The following is a 19,151-nucleotide window of genomic DNA, read 5'->3' on the forward strand; positions in this document are numbered from 1 at the left end:
TTTATGAGGAGTTTCATATCTATTTGTTTGTGGTACTTCTGTACATATTTCAGAACCAGATGGAATTAGGTATGTACCTAACTTTAAGTTACCTACAGCTTGAAATGTTAATTTTAATCTAATTTCTATTGAGTTATCAAGCTTACTTGTCATAATCATGATTTACGTTCCAATCTAAAAAGTATGTGCGTAAGTCTCTATTAAGCACTCGGTTCTTTTTTTGTCGAAATAAAAGTTAGAGTAAGTAATTAAGTTACAGTTATAATCTAGTTAAGATAGTGTAACTCTTATAAACTAATACTACAGAGTTAAACACTCAATTGAAAAATTAAAAACTTCAAATACTCAATATTTTACATTTTTACTGTATCAGGCGGGTTAACATTGCTATTAAACATCAACGCTTAAAATAAAAAAATAAAACAAACATCATTTGAAAAGCGAACGCACCAAAAATCTTTTTTTACCCGNTTTTGAAAACATGAATTTAGTACTTCATTATCTATTTAACCTAATTTTATGAGGAGTTTCTTAACTATATTGCTTGTGGTACTTCTTTACATATTACAGACCTAGATGGATGGGGTGGAAGAGGTTACCTACTTTAAGTTACCTACTGCTTGAAATGTTAATTTTAATCTAGATTGTTAGGTACGTTCGAATCTTAAAAGTATGTGCGTAAGTCTTTATTATGCACTCGGTTCTTTTTTTTGTCGAAATAAAAGTTAGGGTAAGTACCTAATTAAGTTAATATAATGTAACTCTTTTAAACTAATACTACAGAGTTAAACACTCAGTTTAAGAATTAAAAACTTCAAATACTCAATATTTTACATTTTTATTGTATCAGGCAGGTTAATTTTGCTATTAAACATCAACGCTTAAAATAAAAAAAAGAAAACAAACATCATTTGAAAAGCGAACGTACCAAAATCATCTTTCTTTACCCGTTCGAAATTCAAATTCAAATTCGCAATTCCAAAATTCGCACAAAGAGTTCATACGCAAAGACGTCGCGGCCGAGTCCTCACGTACGCATGCGTATGTGTGCTGATACTATCCACACATGACTTGTTGTCCGTGTTCGCGATAAATCATACCAATGTATTTGTGATCGGGCTGTGTAGGGGTGCGCCGTGTAGCTGTGCGCGGATTGAGATGTCGATAGGTTGGTGTCGATACTTTGATGTAAAGTACGGCCAACGAGCAGCGCAGGACCGTTCATTGTGGAAAACCTTGGGGGAGGCCTTTGTCCAGCAGTGGACGTCATTTGGCTGAAACGAACGGCCAACGAGAAGCGATACCAAATGTAAACAAACCCAATGTCATGGGTGAACCCGTCTGACTTTGACATATTTTGGCGGGAGAACGAGACATTACGACAAATTTTAATACACAAGATGGGAAAAGTCAGAATATATTGTCAACTCGACAGTCGTATCGACCTTTTGTATCGCTGCTAGTTGGCCGTACTTTAGTCAGCGATACAATCATCAAAGTAAATACTTTGTTGACATCAGATTGATTGTATTTACAGTACAAATACCTAGAATACCTACGAAGTCTAGTTAGGTGTACCTAATTTATGACTTTAATTATTTTTTCGTTTATTGTGGTTTAGATAATCACCCGATTGCATGACATTTTCTTTCGAAGACAGCGATATTAATGAAATTTTCTAAGCATTATCAATGAATCCATGAAAGTTTTAGTTTAACATGTTTCATTATTAAGTAAATTCTAAACAATCATTCAAAATTTATCTAGTATTCTTCTACCAACTCTAGTGATATTAAGTTACTTTATGAGCTTTTATTTATGTCCATCAGCTAAAGTAGCACATTATGAGTCAATGTCGCAATTGCATTGTAAATTCCATCTAAAAATGGAGCTCAGTAACTAGGTATAAACCAGCTTCCAACCACGCTAATGTCATTTGAATCAGCATTTCAAACGACAACATTGTAGCTAAAAGCTATCGATACAAAATCCCGCATCAGGCACATCACTAGCTACAATCGTGTGTCCATATACAGACGCGGGATCGTCGTGTGCATCGAGCTGCATTTCTTTCTCGTATTGTAATTTATTGGGCTGTAACGAAGTTAATTATTGAGATTTTTGTATTAAACGTTGGAAATTATTTTTAGCCTTGCACATATGAGGCGCTGTGCGCTTTTTACCAAGAAACGGTCGCGGTTTCGACTGGTATCGATGTGATATTAATACAATAAGTTTTCTGGTCGATGCGCTCGATTTTGTTTGTCGATAGTTTTTTTTCTCATCACTTTTGTTTGATCACGTTTCCCAGGGCCGTTTCAGGAATCGTAATGCCTTTTTGGTTCTTTAATAACCATATTAATGTTGGCCAGAGTGAAATTATAAATGTCATTGGGAGTTTGTATGTGAGTACTTTTACAAACATGTGTGTTGCGTTGCCATGCGTCCAATACCACACACGCATCGTGTGGACATGTCCTAAGATCAAATTAAATCAAATCAAAATGTTTTTTTACTTCTGAAAATAAGTAAATTTTGTGAAGATACTGTTCCTTTCCTTTCAGTATATTAAATCTATAGCCATTATAACCTACAATCCTACATCGAGTAAAATTATACCCTAAGTAATTATTATTGATAAATAATCAGTTGATTGAAAAAAAATCTGGTTACAAGCTCGCAATCATCTTCTCACAAGAAAGTTTCCTTAAAAAAACCATTCCAACATCATCAATAAAATCCACAAAAAAATACCAGATCGAATTTCAAAATCGCACAGGGTTAAACCTAGTTCACAATGTCAGGACCTCATCAGTAGAATGGGGTCACGTTTTTTGAGTTTTTTCGCCCAAAAAATTGACAATGGAACCACTTTCAAATGATCTACTTTTTGCGCCAACCGCGCGTAAACAGATAACTCAGAAATTCACAAAACAGGGGGAATCGTGAGAATCTCTTACTTGGGGTGAAGCGAATGTTATAAAATAATCCTCAATCTACATTNGGTTAATCTACATTAATATCTTTTGAACTTTTGTCCTGAGATTTATAGTGTTCTTAAGAATTTATAATTTAATTTATACGGATTTATTTCAATGTATGAACCTGTACTTAAAATTGTTACAAGCCGTGAAATCGTTCGCGTTTTATAAATTACGATGACGGCATAAATTGACGTTAATTTACTTTTAATTAATTTAAAACATGCTAATTAGCACTCGGTGTACTATTACTTATTCTGTGACTCGGTGAAGATGCTACGAGATACCCCAGCTAAAAATAAATGTAGCAAACGTTAATTTATCGTAGCTTTTATCATAATTTATTTTAAAACGAAGCACCTAGTTTTAAAACCTTAAACCCTGGGAAGTTACCAAAACCTTTCCTAAATATCAATCGAAACCATTCTGTTGTAAAATCACACTTATGACCATTACACACGATGCTTTAGTGTTGACGTTGCGTCGTATATAGGCACTTACGACTTTTTTTAAAACTGCTGAATGTACTTTTCAATCAGAATCGCCATTCATTACTATCACCTTGCCTATTAACAATACATTTCAATACAATCTTGACTATTTCTTTAAAACTTTAATTTGCCACCTTTAACCCTTACAATGCCGCGGCTCGATTGACCCGGGGTCACACCGGTATCACGTTACTACGATACACACATTTCTGGAATTCGCAACCGCACACAATACCACCTTTTTGTTGAAATAGACCGAAGAAATGACCCCATAACGCTGAATAGCTTGACTTATGACCCCGGCGACCTTTCCGTTTTTTGCCCAAGATGGTCAAAAAGGGGCATCTTGCCCACAAAATCGGACAATGGCTTCTGATTGCGCGGGGCACAATAAAAAACGGACAATGACGAAATGGCCAAGAAAAAATCAATAGCGGAACCTTTTTGCTTTTAAAAACTAATCGCGCATCATAATAAGATTATTTGCTTTCTGTATTGATAGCTTGTGACAATTTGATTGACATTCATTCTGGTACTCTAGCACCGACAAATAACGAATATTAAGTCTGTAAAATGTATCTTTTAACACTACGTTAAATAATTTCCATACCTATATTTAATTTCATCATTTATCACAGTATCAAATATCATAAAATATTTCTCATACAAAAAATGATATCGCCATTCACCAGAAACCGTTATTAAATCCATCTTAAATCTCCTACAACAGTCGGAATTTCTATAAAAATCTCAAATTACTGCAAACAGTTATAAATCAAACGGCGAAAAATGAAAGAAAAAAAACTATCTCACGCGTCTCGCATCATCTGTTGCTTCCTAAAAGGGGTGAATTTGGCAATTTTTGAACCGAACATAATAGTAAACGGTACCCTCTCTAACAGTTACGCGAAAAAAACGCGGAAGATGGGGAAAAGGGAGTGTTTTAAAGCGTATCTAACTCTTTCCCATGGGTCTTAACCTTGGCGAACTTTTTTGTTAAAAATTGAGACACCTTTGGCATCTTTTCGTTTTTTTCGATTGTCACGGACTTTTTTGCGATGTGCGGGGTTCGCGTTCGTCTATTATGCGCCCCGCTTTGTGCTCGGGTCGAGATTTAGCAGGTGGGTCAGATGTACCCCTGCTGTATTTTTGGGTTATAAGACGAGATTTTTAAATTAGATTTCGTCTTTGCGTAACCGGTTTTTTTCAGTTATGATTCTTTTCAACTCTTTGTAAAATTGAACTTTACACAATTCTTAATATTATTTTCTCGTAATCATTTAAGAACTGGCTAAATTTTATCTATTGTTATTTGTTTTACTAAAACTATCTACATAATAATATAATAATTGTAGCTAATGAAACTTGTTTGGAAAGGGTGTGGTTGATATCCGCTAAACCGCTAAAGCATTCTCATAAACACTGAAAGGGTTAAAGTTTTAAGAAAAAAAAAACACCGTCGCGGGAACTGAATAATTTAGATAAGATAATAATCTTGTAAGTTCTATAATATCTTTCATCAATCGCAAAAGGAATAAAATTAAATACTTTTTACTAATTAACCAAAAGCACGCACCTACAAACATTAATTGTTTTTAAATCCTCGCGAATACAACAAAAACACTGGTCTGTTCTCACCTCTTTCAGCATAATAATTACTATAATTATGTCCACTTCAATTGTGGCCTTTAATGTGATAGTAATAAGGGTGGTTGTAATTGACTTTCGATGCTGTCGAATTACAATGTAATACGCGGGCAAAAAGGCCGAAGATCGAAATAGGTATAATTACAGCTAAGCGGCGGCGCGCGCGCATCCGAATTTTCCTAAAATTACGAGCGTTCGCAAAAACTGGACATTTTCGGAAATTCACGTCGCTCGATACGGCCGAGTGGCGAGTGAAAATAAGTCATAAAATGCCCAATTTTAAACACAAAAATATTGAACTTGCTGATATTTCACTAGACTGAAGTAAAAGTTTCATATGGGACGCTACGACTTTTTGTATTTGTTATAATACCTATGTAGGCTTGCAAATTGTAACCAAAGAACTATAGAGAATTGAAAGTCGAATCTTTATGAACAGTTAAAATATCATGTTCGAGTTTTATTTCAAATGCAAAAATTATAGTTCTTTTTTAACGATCGTTGTGATTTTTTGAATTGAGTGTGACCATGACGCTTTCTCAGGGTTACGGCCGGATGAAGGGCGAAAGATTTCAAGGACGGGATGAAATGGACTGACGCAAAAGGGCAACTCTACAAGGGGAATTAATTGGATAAGGTAATTATGTTTATGATATCTTTTGAGCTTACAAGGCAATATTTAAAAATATTAAATTTATTATCTGTTAAAAAGTTCCTGCCATAAAAATTACTTAACCCTGTTATTTTTCGATGAAAAGACACAATTTTTTCAAAATCCTCACTTACATGGCTCTACGTTGCAACATATCACCAATATCTATCCCTCTCATTTGAAAGAAAACGCGTCAGCCATCTCTATCGCACGCCCGCCAAAATTGCTTAGCAAAAATGCGCGCGAAAAATATCCCGCATAGTTGTCGATCTCAGAAATGGCGGATTTGTTTAAATTTTTCAAAATTAATAACGGCGTCCAGGGTTTTTGTGCCAGCGACTTTAATTAGAAATATTTGGGGATTTAGACGTTTTTTCGCGCGGAATATTCCAAAATGGCCGCATTTCGCTTGATATAATATTTTAATTGCCATGTCTGCGCTTTTGGTGGCGTACCTATTTTGGAAAATATTTAGATTAGATTTTCTGGTGCGTTTACTTGCAAAACATGTTTTAATTTCAATGTTGGAATTTAAAGTAAATTCTTACTGTTAAAATTGAAAACTGAAAACAACACAGTTTAAATATGTTTTAATTAACTAGCTTTAGTTTAAGTTTTGCTTCTACTTTTAATATATTTTTTTTTGACTACTCTATCTTTTCCTTTCATATTATTATGCCAGGCATATTTACCAAAATTTTGAAAGGACCTCCCAGAGAATTTAACAATTTTAAATTAAACTTAAAAAAAACTTCAAATGCGCCTTTATACCAAAAAAACTTTTGACGTTAAGAAAGTTTGTATCAAACTTGTCATTACAGTTATCTCGGATCTACGATATCAGATGTCTTACATTCACCCCGTTAACAAAGGGTTCTTCCGGAAAGGGGTTTTGGGGTAAAAAGGGGTAAAAAAATTATGCAACAGTTATAAAATATTTTGACAAAACCGCGGAGTCACGTTACGGCCGGGTGTTGGTTGAAAAAACGCGATTTCTTAGCTAAATGTTAGGATTCTTTATTTGGCAACTTTTTTTAAAGAAACTGGTTTCCATTCGGATTTTAAACCATGTTTCGTGTCTTTTGAACTTTTCTAACGGACATTTCAGTTTTTATTTTTGTTACAACTTTTGACATTTCATCTTTTTCATCACAACCTTTACTTAGAAAAATTTAAATATTTAGTTTAACTTCCGATGTTTGTCGTAAATTTTTATAATTATTTTCTTTAATATTTTCAAGTTAATAGTGATGATAATATATTTACTAAACTATCTACATACCTATAGCTCAAAATGTTTTGTCTCTAAATGATTTTTTCAATTTCCAGGGTACCGAGAAATTGAAAAAAACATTTTTATTTAAACCTTTAAACGTCATTAGTTACCATAACTTCAGAAACCAGTTCAACTAATATCACAAAAGGATGTATTCCAATACCGCTATCCGCGAACTGCCTTTCTTTTATTCATAACTAAAAAATATCGAACCAAAGTCAAAACTAAAAAGGAAAACCAAAATAACGTCTAATCTCAGAACGTTTTTAAACTCAAAAGAAGTATATTCTCATGCTGGCCGCAGCGCGTTCTAAATTTAAAACTCTTTTTTGTCAAATAAGGAAGGGTTAAGTTAAAAACATTCTATTTTCGAATTGTTAAAAAGTCCACATTGTATGGAATACGTCAAAACTTCATAGCGCGCGTAGTCAATGCACAGTTTGGACATAAAATAATATATTAAATAGGAGGTACTAAAACAAGAAGTTTCACAATAGAAGTGCAGCTCAAACTTAAGAAGATTTATCTCAAAATAAGTAGAACTAAAGATTAAAGCTATAGTGAAAAGGTAAAGATCTTTATTTACACAAATTGAAATTCGTTTCCTGAAATTCCTGAAAAGATTCTCAAAACTTAATTTGAAACGGTACAGGCTTAACTTCTGATAAGTAGGTTCCAATATTGAATTTCAACCTTACCTACTTTTTTTTCTTATTGAATTTTTCAGCAATGGCAATGAAGCGGATTCAGTTAATTTTCATGACCTTTTTCTAAGTGAAGTTAAAACGTTTCTATAACAGTTGATTGAAAGTTTAATGTTTTTAAAAGTTAAAATGTCAAAAAGTACTTGAAATCTTAATATTGACCTTATACTTTTACAATTAATTAGACATGAAACCTTATGAAAAAAAAACATTAATTTAATTATCTACCAATCTAGAGTATACTGCATCAGCATTATTCCTTTTTCAAATGATACCAAAGACACAGGAAGCATGAGTTTTTTGTCACTTCCACGTCTCGTCGAAACTGTTTTCATTGGTCCGTCCTTTTCACACGTTCGTAATTTCGGGACGTGCGATAGAGACAGCTACAGCGTCTTATTCTCAGGTGTGTTGACAATAACAGATGTTTGGAAGATGGCGGCGCAAACGCATATTACACAATTACAATTCTATTTAATTATTTTTTTGGGCCCGTTTGTGATTTGGCGTGGGTGTGGGTAGTCAGCTTTTAAACAATCGTGTGTTCTTCGTCATGTTGACTCCGTTAGTTCCCTAATTCCGGTGGATTTGAATTGTTAATATATTTCTTTAGAAATAGCGATTATATCTTTGTATGGACTAGTAAAAATAGGACGACGTAGGCGGTAAGAATATTTTGAGTAAGATGTTAGTCATAGAGCTCTTGAAAAAGACTTTTACCGCTTGACAATGTCAGAAAGCTGACCGTATGATTCCAATACGGGACTATTCCCACCTCTCGTTCCCACCGCTGCAACTCCTGTGTAGCCAGGATGTACAGCTTGACCGCCATAAAAACCTAACCAATGAAGGTTGAATTGGTCCCGTATGATTCCAGTAGAGTAGAATATGCCATATGTTTTTCACGAAGCGCTGGTAGGGCCCAAAAGATAAGGAGACATGTAAAGTGTCCCATAAGGGCTAGCTTTTCTTTTCTTTTTTTATATTTGACGTTCATAAGTACCACTTGTGGTCTAAACTTAATAAATATTTTTGATTTTGATTTTTGAATATGATTCCCACTCTTTCCGTGGACGTCGTAAAGGCTTAAGCATCTAAGGGTTAGATGCAGATATCAGGCCTCCAGATGGGTGCCAGCATGGTGAATCTTCACCATGGCCGTCGTGGGGATTTTGGCCAACTCATCCCCAAGTGTAATTAGATAGAGTCGTGTCGTACTTCTTAAGTAGAGACTTGACGGTGACGGTGATATCAGTAATGTATGTATGAGTCTTCATCGAGCTCTTCTTCCAAAAACCAAAATAAAAACTTGCCAATGTCTTTGCCTGGGTCTGTACTCCGTTTAGTTCTGAGGTGGAATTGTGTTCATAACGTACGATTATTCTGTCAAACGCTTTGTTTAACTGACTTTATCGTACGTTATGAACTGTCAAATGATTACGATTGCTTTACACAATTCCACCTCTGATATGACTTTACCTAACTGTGTACTACATCTATCTGTGAACGTAGTGTGCTTGCTCAAAATTGTAAAAATATCTCATTAGTATCACGATAAAAATAAAGTTCAATCCTTTAAAAACGACACACCCGGCCCACATAACATTTGTATCGCCATGTGCAGAACTACGGCCATCCATCAAACGACATCGTTTAATCCAGAGTGAATTCTAAACTTTAAACTCTAACAAAAGCGCCGAAACACAATATCTCATTATGTTAAAAAATCAATGAGAAAATATGAGATTTGACCCAAAAAAATCCACCCTTCATCAAAGGGTTAGCGAGCGAGAAGGCACGCTTTCTTATAGAGTTAGAAAGGGACACACATACCACTCAACCCTTTCACTGCACCTGGACTATTTTTTGCGCTCGACTTTTTTCGGTGTTGAAATTTGAAAAAGTGCAAAATTTAGTTTTGTTGGGGGTCAATTATTGATTTTTGGTCGGGAATAAACGCCGCAGCACAATGCAAGTTCGTTATAACTTCGTTCAAATGAGGCCATTACTCTTTGACCTTTGGACATAAAATGTGACAGTTGTCAATTCGGTATCTGTCATTGTTACATTTTTTGATATTGCCCTAAATGAAATATTGTACTGAAATAGCAATCATTCTAAAAAATTACAATGCTCTCAATAAGCACGAATATTAGGTACACTATCTTTTGCGTTTTTCTATGAAAAATAGCATAGCTAATTTTTACCTATAGTCTTTTTCACCTAAGATGATCCGTATGACGTTTCGAGTTTGAAAGATTTAGAGATGTCACATAACTAAACCATAGCGATTTATCTATCGATTTTTTTCGAAGAGTTAGTAAAACCTACTTTTAGAGAAATATTTTGTATAGGTGTTATTTAACAAAAAACATGTTTTTTTTTATTATAAATATTATTGTAACAATTTTTTATTGATAATATTCAAATTTCATGGTTCGTGTTCAAAAAAACGATTCCTAAAAAGTACTGGTTCTGTTTCTTTAAATTAAAAACTATTAATTTATTTTCAATGCATTTATTAGTCAATAATCGAAAAATATAGATGATTTTTGTGATGTTTTTAATAACTAAGTATTCACTGCAATCGATTAATGAACCGCGGAAATAATCGATTTTATTATATAAGAAATACCCCAGCACTAAATCTATTCCGTTTCACACATTGCGTACATTAAATAAAAAATATTTTTACATCGTATTTAATTAAAATATTATTAATAGACTCAGATTTTACTATATATTTCAAAACAAGTAGTAATTTTTTTTTAATTATATTGCTAATAAAATACAAATATTTTTTCAAAAATATTCTGCATATGTAGTATGCGTAATATGGATAACCTTGAAGTGTCATACGGATCATCTTACGTGAAAAAGACTATAGGAATCAAATTCCACACATCGCACGGTTGGTAGTGGCCTGCATCTAGCGCCTTCCTACTACCTTTATCAAGTCGTCGGTCATTGGGGGAGGCCTATGTTCAGCAGTGGACGTCCTGTGGCTGAAATGATGATGATGATGATGAATCAAATTCCCTAGAAAAGAATGGGTCTAATTTCCTAAACTCTTTTAAAATTTAATTTTTTTTACAGACAACCAATAGCTTACAAGCTTACGGGGAATCAAACCAGTAACGCATCGACAACGCGGTTTACTGTGCCACTGCGCATACGACATTGTGGGATAGACTAAACATCGTCAGCACGTCAGACTATACAGGATGTCCCATATGTATTGTCCCGAAGCAGTGGTAGGGTTAATATTGGGACGTGTAAAAGCGCTTTTTTAAAGCCTATTTGCAAAAATAAATGAATTTTATGAATTTTTAATTTTTAATTTTATTTTGTGATGCTCTACCTCTGGGCTTCGACTTAACACTGTTTTTTGGGACATCCTGTACGTATTTATAACTCAAAGGTGACTGACTGACTGAATCACTGACATAGTGATCTATCAACGCACAGCCCAAACCACTGGACGGATCGGGCTGAAACTTGGCATGCAGGTAGGTTAAGACGTAGGCATCCGCTAAGAAAGGATTTTACGAAACTCTACCCCTAAAGGGATAAAACGGGATCCACGCGTACGAAGTCGCGGGCGGCCGCTAGTTGTTGTTATAAAATAGCACAAAACAACTAGACCAAATGCCAGTATTAGGTGAGCATGGATGCCATCCGTACATTTAATAATGTCTTCAGCCAATTTCAATTCGATTAAAAACAGCGCCACCCAAATAACGAAATTTAAAATCGAACAAGCGGAACGATAATTTAAATTAAAGCGTTTTGAATGCAAGAATCTGTAGTTAGGCAAGTTAATGCAACGCTGGGTGAATGAAAAAGGGGCAAAACGCACACAATCACATGAGGGACGCACAAAAACGGGGATAAAAGAGACAAAAAGCAATATGGCGGATTGTTTTTAATTATCGAGTATCGGTATAAATCGATGCACGTCGCCGCGGGCCGGCGCGCGCGGCTAAGGAGACGCATGCGCGTTGCAATTTTTATGGAAATTATAGAAAAAAATGTAATTTTCTGGGTTTGTGGAATAGGAACTGGCCAGCAAAATTGCTTCCTTTGTTTTGAGTTTAGAAGTAAGATTGACATTATTTTTTTAAATACCATTCAACTCCGTTATTCTCATTTTCAAATCTATGGTTTTCTAAACTAATTTAAAGTTCTCCATGCCTGCCAAAAGCTGCCTGGTTGCGGGTAGCGCTGGACCGGTTGTTGTAGAAATCCTTAGGGGGAGACCTTTGTCCAGCAGTGTACTTCATTTTGCTGAAAACAGCAAAATAGAAAAGCTAAATAAGTGTGATATTTGATCACATTGAGCTGTCTCGAATGTGTCTAAATTCTTATAAGAAAATCTCTCCACACTTGCCTACCTTTTTTTAAGACTGCATTATTTTTTTCTTTTGAAACAAACTTGCATGTGTCAAACAAGGCTGTTGTTTCTTTAATAAAGATAAATAAATAAAATAAACTTTAATTTACTTAAAAAATTATGTAAAAAAAGTTTTTAAGGATGCGTCTTTGTTCAGTGACAGCTCCACGCCACCCGTAATCCGGATTCATAAAATTCATATGTACTGGTGAAGGCAGCGATCGCACGGATGTAGTGTATTTCACTTACACGCGAACATTGTAGTCTTGCAGCCTTTGTCACTGCCGCTTATTTATAGTCTTAGCGGACTCAGATGAACTAATTTATAAGTAAAAATAAACTATGCAAGTCTATGAGAACGGGCTGTTTTGGAACTGATGAGTAAGACAGTGTTTTAGGTTGAACTGTCTTATTAGATAGTGTGTATCTTGGATAGTAACTTTCTACGAAACAATTCATAGATAATCTACTTAATTATGACATCTGAAAATCTACGATTCTATTTAAAGATACTAGCGGCCGCCCGCGACTTCGTACGCGTGGATTCCGTTTTACCAGCTTAGGGGTTGAATTTAGCAAAATCCCGTCTTAGTGAGTACCTACGTTCTAAAAGGAACCCCCATGCAAAATTTGATACTCCTAGCACAAGACTTGTAGTTTCTGAGACTTCGTGATTAGTGAATGAGGCAGTCATTTCCTGACCTTTCGCTTTTATAGATTAGGGTTTTTGGATTTTTTAGTTAAACTATCCTTGTTTCCCATACAATTTGAATAGATAGCTATATCACGTATTTTTTTATTACTATTGGATTTTTTTATGCCTTGATATTTTTTAACACACGTAGAGCCAAATTAGGTAGAGTTTATTAAAAATAGCTACATAACTAAACATTTAACATGCTATACTTACATTAGTATACAGCCAAGTCTTCCAGTAATAAAAGTACTCATGTTCATCTTTGTATTTGCTTCTTGTGGGATTCGAACCAACAACCACACGGGTCGTAGATCGGTTCGCAACCACCACGCCAAGACGTCCTAAAATTTATTAATGTCCATCAGTCAGATTTATCTAGTTATTCAATAAATTCAAATTAATGAAAGGTACAAACATTAAGATCACCCTATTAATAATCGCGTGCACTAATTATAAATGAGACAAAGAAATGCTACAAAGTACACGTCGTTTGATGCGCTGGCATTTTGATTTGAATTATTTCGGACAAGATTATTGTGTCGTGTATGTATTATTCGCAGTTACAATATATTATTTTTATATAATAAAACTATGACTATACGCTTTAAGAATTACTTTCATTAGGTCTACGACCTCTACGACCTACCTAATTACCTAACTTTTTCGGACTACATAGTAGGTATTCGTTTTTACTAAAGCTGGGTTGCACCATCTTCATCATCATCATCAATTAAGCCATAGAACGTCCACTGCTGAACATTAGGCCTCCCCCAATGATTTCCACAAAGGCCGGTTGGTGACGGCCTGCATCCAGCACCTTCCTGCTACCTTTATGAGGTCGTCGGTCCACCTTGTGTGTGGACGTCTCACGCTGCGTTTTTCGGCAGCATTGTTAAATTACTATTTTCCTAGATTTTTATTGTGTTTTAGAGATCAAAAAAGCTTTTGAAAATGCTCTCTCGTTTACTTTAAATTCAGTGCTCACAAACATACCTGGGTTCTGCGCGTGACCACAAGCGTGACCACAAACGTGACCCTATCACCTATCGTCGATCACGTGGACCCCCGTCAAAGTACCGGGAACAAAGTCACTCACGAGCTGATGATGATAGAAGTCAGTGGAAACTACGATAAGCCAGGGACTTACCAATGAAGTCAAGAGAAAATACTTATCAAAGAACTGAATAAACATTTATTATGTACCTAGCCCTGCTGCAGCTGCTAGGGCAGCCGGCCAATCTTATCTTCTCAAATAAAATCGTATATTTTGCGAAAATGGGTTTACATCAGTAAGTGTTACAATTTTTCAAGTAGGTATCTCCATCTTCCACCTTTAGGCATGCAAAATTATTACTGTAATTGTCATTTACATTCATTAACAAAATAGAATTCACATTTATAATAACTAATGTCAGACAACTCAGGGTCAATAATTACATTAAAGTCAATTCAAAAATAATAAAATAAAAATATTAAAATTACATAATGTCAACTACAATCTACTTGGTATGTCAAAAGTATTAGATTTGGACTACATACATTACAAACACATGAAACTGTCCAGGAGGAATTCGCTAATCGAATAATATAGCCTTATCTACCAACAACTTATGAAGACATTCCCTGAACGAGAATATGTCCTCCTTATTTCTTATACCCTGTGGCAGTTTATTATAAAATACGGGGTGCCATTCCTGAAATATTTTTCGTAAAAAGAGTCGTTTTGTGGATTTGTGCGCATATCCTGTTTTTGTGACGTTTGTTGTTATGAGTAGGAAACATACTTGGGTTTTTACGAACGAATAAACATATTTTCTCTATATATATTGATGGAAGGGTTAACAAATTTAATGATTTAAAATAGGGCTTACAGCTGTCTCTAGGTTTAAGTTGACAAACTGCTCTTACGCATTTCTTTTGTGCTCTGAAAGCGACGTCTCTATCAGTGGAGTTTCCCCAAAATATAATACCATAGCGGATTTTCGATGAGACGTATGCATGATAGGCGATTAACACTGTAGACTGGCTCACTGCTTTAGATAGTTTGTATAGGGCGTAAGAGTACTGGTTTAGAGTAGGCGCACACCGTTGATTTTTAGTTGGCCGATAATTGTGCCCGATTTCAAATTGTATGAAGAATCGGCCAAATCGAATCGGCGTAGTGTGCGCACTCCCATACATGCCCATACTGATCAACTGCCCGACTAAACTATCGGCCGACGAAAAATCAACGGTGTGCGCGCCTACTCTTAGTTTTTTACAAATAACATCATCGTGAGTCTTCCAGGTTAAGTTATAATCTAACCAAATGCCTAAAAATTTTGTGGTGTCACTATCTTTGCAAAGAACGTCCGTCCTGTGGTTGAAATGATGACGTATCTATAGGTTTGGTATCTTACGTAGTATGTTAAGTATGAATTTTTTAGCTAATGTATAAATAAAGATCTTTTGTAAATCACGCTGTTCGCTAAAAATTTACTCTAAATTCAGTACTCACAACATACCTGGGTGCTGCGTGACCCTATCGGCGATCACGTGGACCCCCGTCAAAGTACCGGGAACAGGAGTCACTCGCGAGCAAAAAGTGTTAATTGAACAATTTTCGGAATGTACTCAAAAGGGAACGTTGTACCTACAGGGAAGATGGCATTGGGATTTACCGATTGTGTGCAGTTGTATGTTACGATTTAATTTCCAAAAACAAGAAAGACAAGGGCCTTATTACTAAAAAGTTAAACGCGGGATGAATACTGGTTTAAAATGAAATTTTCATCCACACAAAAATAAATCAATTGAAACTACAGATCAACTTGAGTTTAACTGGAGTTCAAATGCCAGAAAGTATTTTTTATCTACAGCAGAGAAAAGTTAAAAGTTGTCCTACAATTGAAATCAATTCTTAGTGAAATATAAAATTTACAAGACATTGATATTATCAAACAATAACAGAAGGTATGCAAATGTATGGAGCATTTTAACATTTCCGAAACTTTGCTCTGCTCTCATAAAATGGATAATTTAGAATTAGTTACTATGTTTGTTGAATAAAGATTGATTAAGTAGATTTTAGAGTAGGCGCACACCGTTGATTTTTAGTTGGCCGATAGTTGTGTCCCGATTTTAATTTGTATGAAGAATCGGCCAAATTGAATGGGCGTAGTGTGCGCACTCCCATACATGCCCATACTGATCAACTGCCCGACTAAACTATCGGCCGACGAAAAATCAACGGTGTGCGCCTACTCTTAATATTTGAACCAATCACTATTAGTAGAGTCGTTTTCTTATGAGACTAATTGTGAATAGAGGATGAAATTCTAATTCTATGTCAAAGCCGCGTACATCAAATTCCTAGCTAATCCTTTTTCACTACCTTTTTAAGTATCTTTTTATTTAGTTCTTTGTAACCTTTCTATTATAATTCGCAATTATATCAAAAGTTCCCCACAAGGTCTTTGCATTTCGTACACGTGCAGACGCGTGAGGGGTTCACAAAAATTTTGATTCACTACCTTCTCAGGGAATTTTAACGAGACCAATAAAGGGCATGTACAGTCAGCATCATAGTTCCTGACACCCAAAGTGGCCAAAAAGCTGACAACATAACCTTAATCCAATAGCTTTCTAAAAAAAAAACTTAGTCCGTCAATTAATATAAAAAAATATTGGACACGTAATATTTGTAGGTATTTGTCAATTAATTAAATAATTACGAAGTTATAATGCGTTGAAGTTCAGCGTGACGTCACAAGTGCTACACTTACCTATAAGCACTCTTTGACGTTATGGGCCTCTTCTTTTGAACTTTGAAGTGCCTTATGTTTTTCAATTTCCATTAGTTTGAAAAAGCGAAAAATACGTAGAGTATTTTCAATAAATTAACTGACGGGCTAATTCAAACTCTTGCTTTTTTACCCAGGAAACATCCCTATTGAAACAAAGACGTGTTGCGAACTTTTTGGATACTTGTTACGAACTATTTGACGCCGTACGAACTACACATTATGGTAAATACTAATTTATTAATGTTGTTTTAATAAGTGCTATTTTGTACTAAAAATATATTTGATACAGGACAGGATGACTTTGAAATCGTTGGCATCCTTTAAAAATCTAATAAAAATTTCATCCTTTCATATCTACTCATGATACATAGTACATTTCCTAAATAAGAGACAAATACAATGAATTAAAATTTAAATATTTAAAAACTTGTACAGACTTTCGATGTATTAAGTATGTGTTATTTTGCAACAAAATGTTAAAGGCTGATGTGCTGTTGACTGTACAATAGTTTTAAATTCTTTATAAGAGCACACTAATACAATACAGATAAGTACATAGTAAAAATTATGACAAAAAATCTCATTGGATTAGTTTCATATTTGGGAAACGCACTATGTATCATGAGTAGAGTCTTATATTAAAAGGATGCCAACGATTTCAAAGACACTCTGTATACCTAGTTTGATGTGCTATCGACTGTACTCAAAACCAGTCCTACTCTTGAACATCATCCTAATCTGACGTTTCCTTAGAAGGGCACAAAAAAGTAGTAACCCCAGCCCTTTCGACCCGATCGGGAATTTGGTGGGTTTTTTCGAAAATGATCAATGACAGCCTTACAATGATGGAACATGAGCTTTTTTAAGGAGTGAAATGGAATATCTTTGTTTTGGATTTGTTTATAATGACCTGTGCGTTACTTTTTGAATTTATTTCGCTTCCCAAATTAAAGAAAACAAGTAGGGCTAGTCAATAACTCAATCTTTTAAAATTTTGACAATAGGTCCTCAAAGGTGTTAAACATAAAATGTCAAATTTTATTGGATATAATAGACGAGAACCTCCTACTTTAATGTTGAAGTCGGTTAATAAGTTTAAGTGCAAATACTTATACTATCTATCTGTCTATATCAGCCTTTGGGTTCGCCTTCGAACATAGGCCTCCTCTTCAACCCTCCACCGACTTCTGTCCCTGGCCACACGCATCCAGTTCACTCCAGCCTGCTGCCGGATGTCGTCTGTCCACCGTTTAGGCGGCCTTCCCCTGCCGCGGGTGTTTTTGCAGGGTCTCCACTCCAGGGTCTTTCTGGCCCAGCGATCCTGGTTCATCCGTGCAATGTGCCCTGCCCATCTCCATTTACGGCTCTCAATCATTTCCACCACATCGCTGATCCTCGTCTTTTCTCTGATTCACTCGTTCTTTTTGTGATCAAATATACTGTTGTATAACAAAAGTCCAAAGTCTGACGCCAACTGTGCCTACGCTGTATGCAACTACAAATAGTACAGTACACATAAGTACTGTAAATAAATAGGCACATTTTTCTCTCTAAAACGTTCGGATGGAACTCAATCGAAGGGCTCAAGTTAATCTTAATCTTTCCTAAAGTTTTTGTTTTGTGGATTGAAACAATAGCGTGGGGTCATCGCTCGTTTAAGGTTTGAGGGTTCCCCCGGGTATCAATAAGTTACCTGAGCAAAGATCAGACAGGTGCAGAAGATCCAATGCTTTAAATATTTGTAGAAACAACCGAATTTAAAAAACTTAAAATCACAACGCAATAATTCTGGACAATGGAGTAATGACGTTTAAATAAATACTCTCTTTCTGCAAGCTTATTATTAATAACAAACTGTATCAAAGGTATGGGTATTTTGTAGCATATACAGGGTGGAAACGATAAGTGATCTCACTCGATTATTTCTAAACTATACAAGATATCCAAAAACTGGTTACTGATCCTGAAAGTGCTTTACGAGCTCTTTCAAACGGTATCAGTAATAGGTTACTGAATTAATTGGATCTATCCAAAAATTCAATATTTTCAGCCTAATAAAGTCGTTAATTTACGTCAAAAATTAATTAGGTAGAATAGTCAACTCATGTAAAAAGTACCTTCTGTAAGTTCTCTAATCTATGAGCAGGATTTATGCTTATTTCCATGGTGATACTCGCGAATACCCAATTCGAAATGGCTCGCACTAATCGTTATTCGATTTCTTTCGTGCGAGATGCGTACGCGCAGATTTTAAATAGGCGCCTTGATTTAGAATAGCGACCGAGATATTACGAGCTGTAAATAAGTCGGATTTGAAATAATGAGTGGGAATAAATGAAACTAGGGCTTCGTTTTTTAAACTAGCTTTTGCTAGTTGCTCTACCTTTGTGAATAATTATGGGATTTTTGAAAATTTTTTGACGATACTAAAAACACCACACGTGATTTTTTTATCATTTACCGACACTCCTGGGTTCGATTCCTTGGTGAGACAAATATTGAGGATATGAGGACTTTTTAATTGT

This window comes from Ostrinia furnacalis, unplaced genomic scaffold (assembly GCF_004193835.3).
Source record: "Ostrinia furnacalis isolate ACB-3 unplaced genomic scaffold, ASM419383v2 OfSCF0209, whole genome shotgun sequence".
Taxonomy (NCBI): Eukaryota; Metazoa; Arthropoda; class Insecta; order Lepidoptera; family Crambidae; genus Ostrinia; species Ostrinia furnacalis.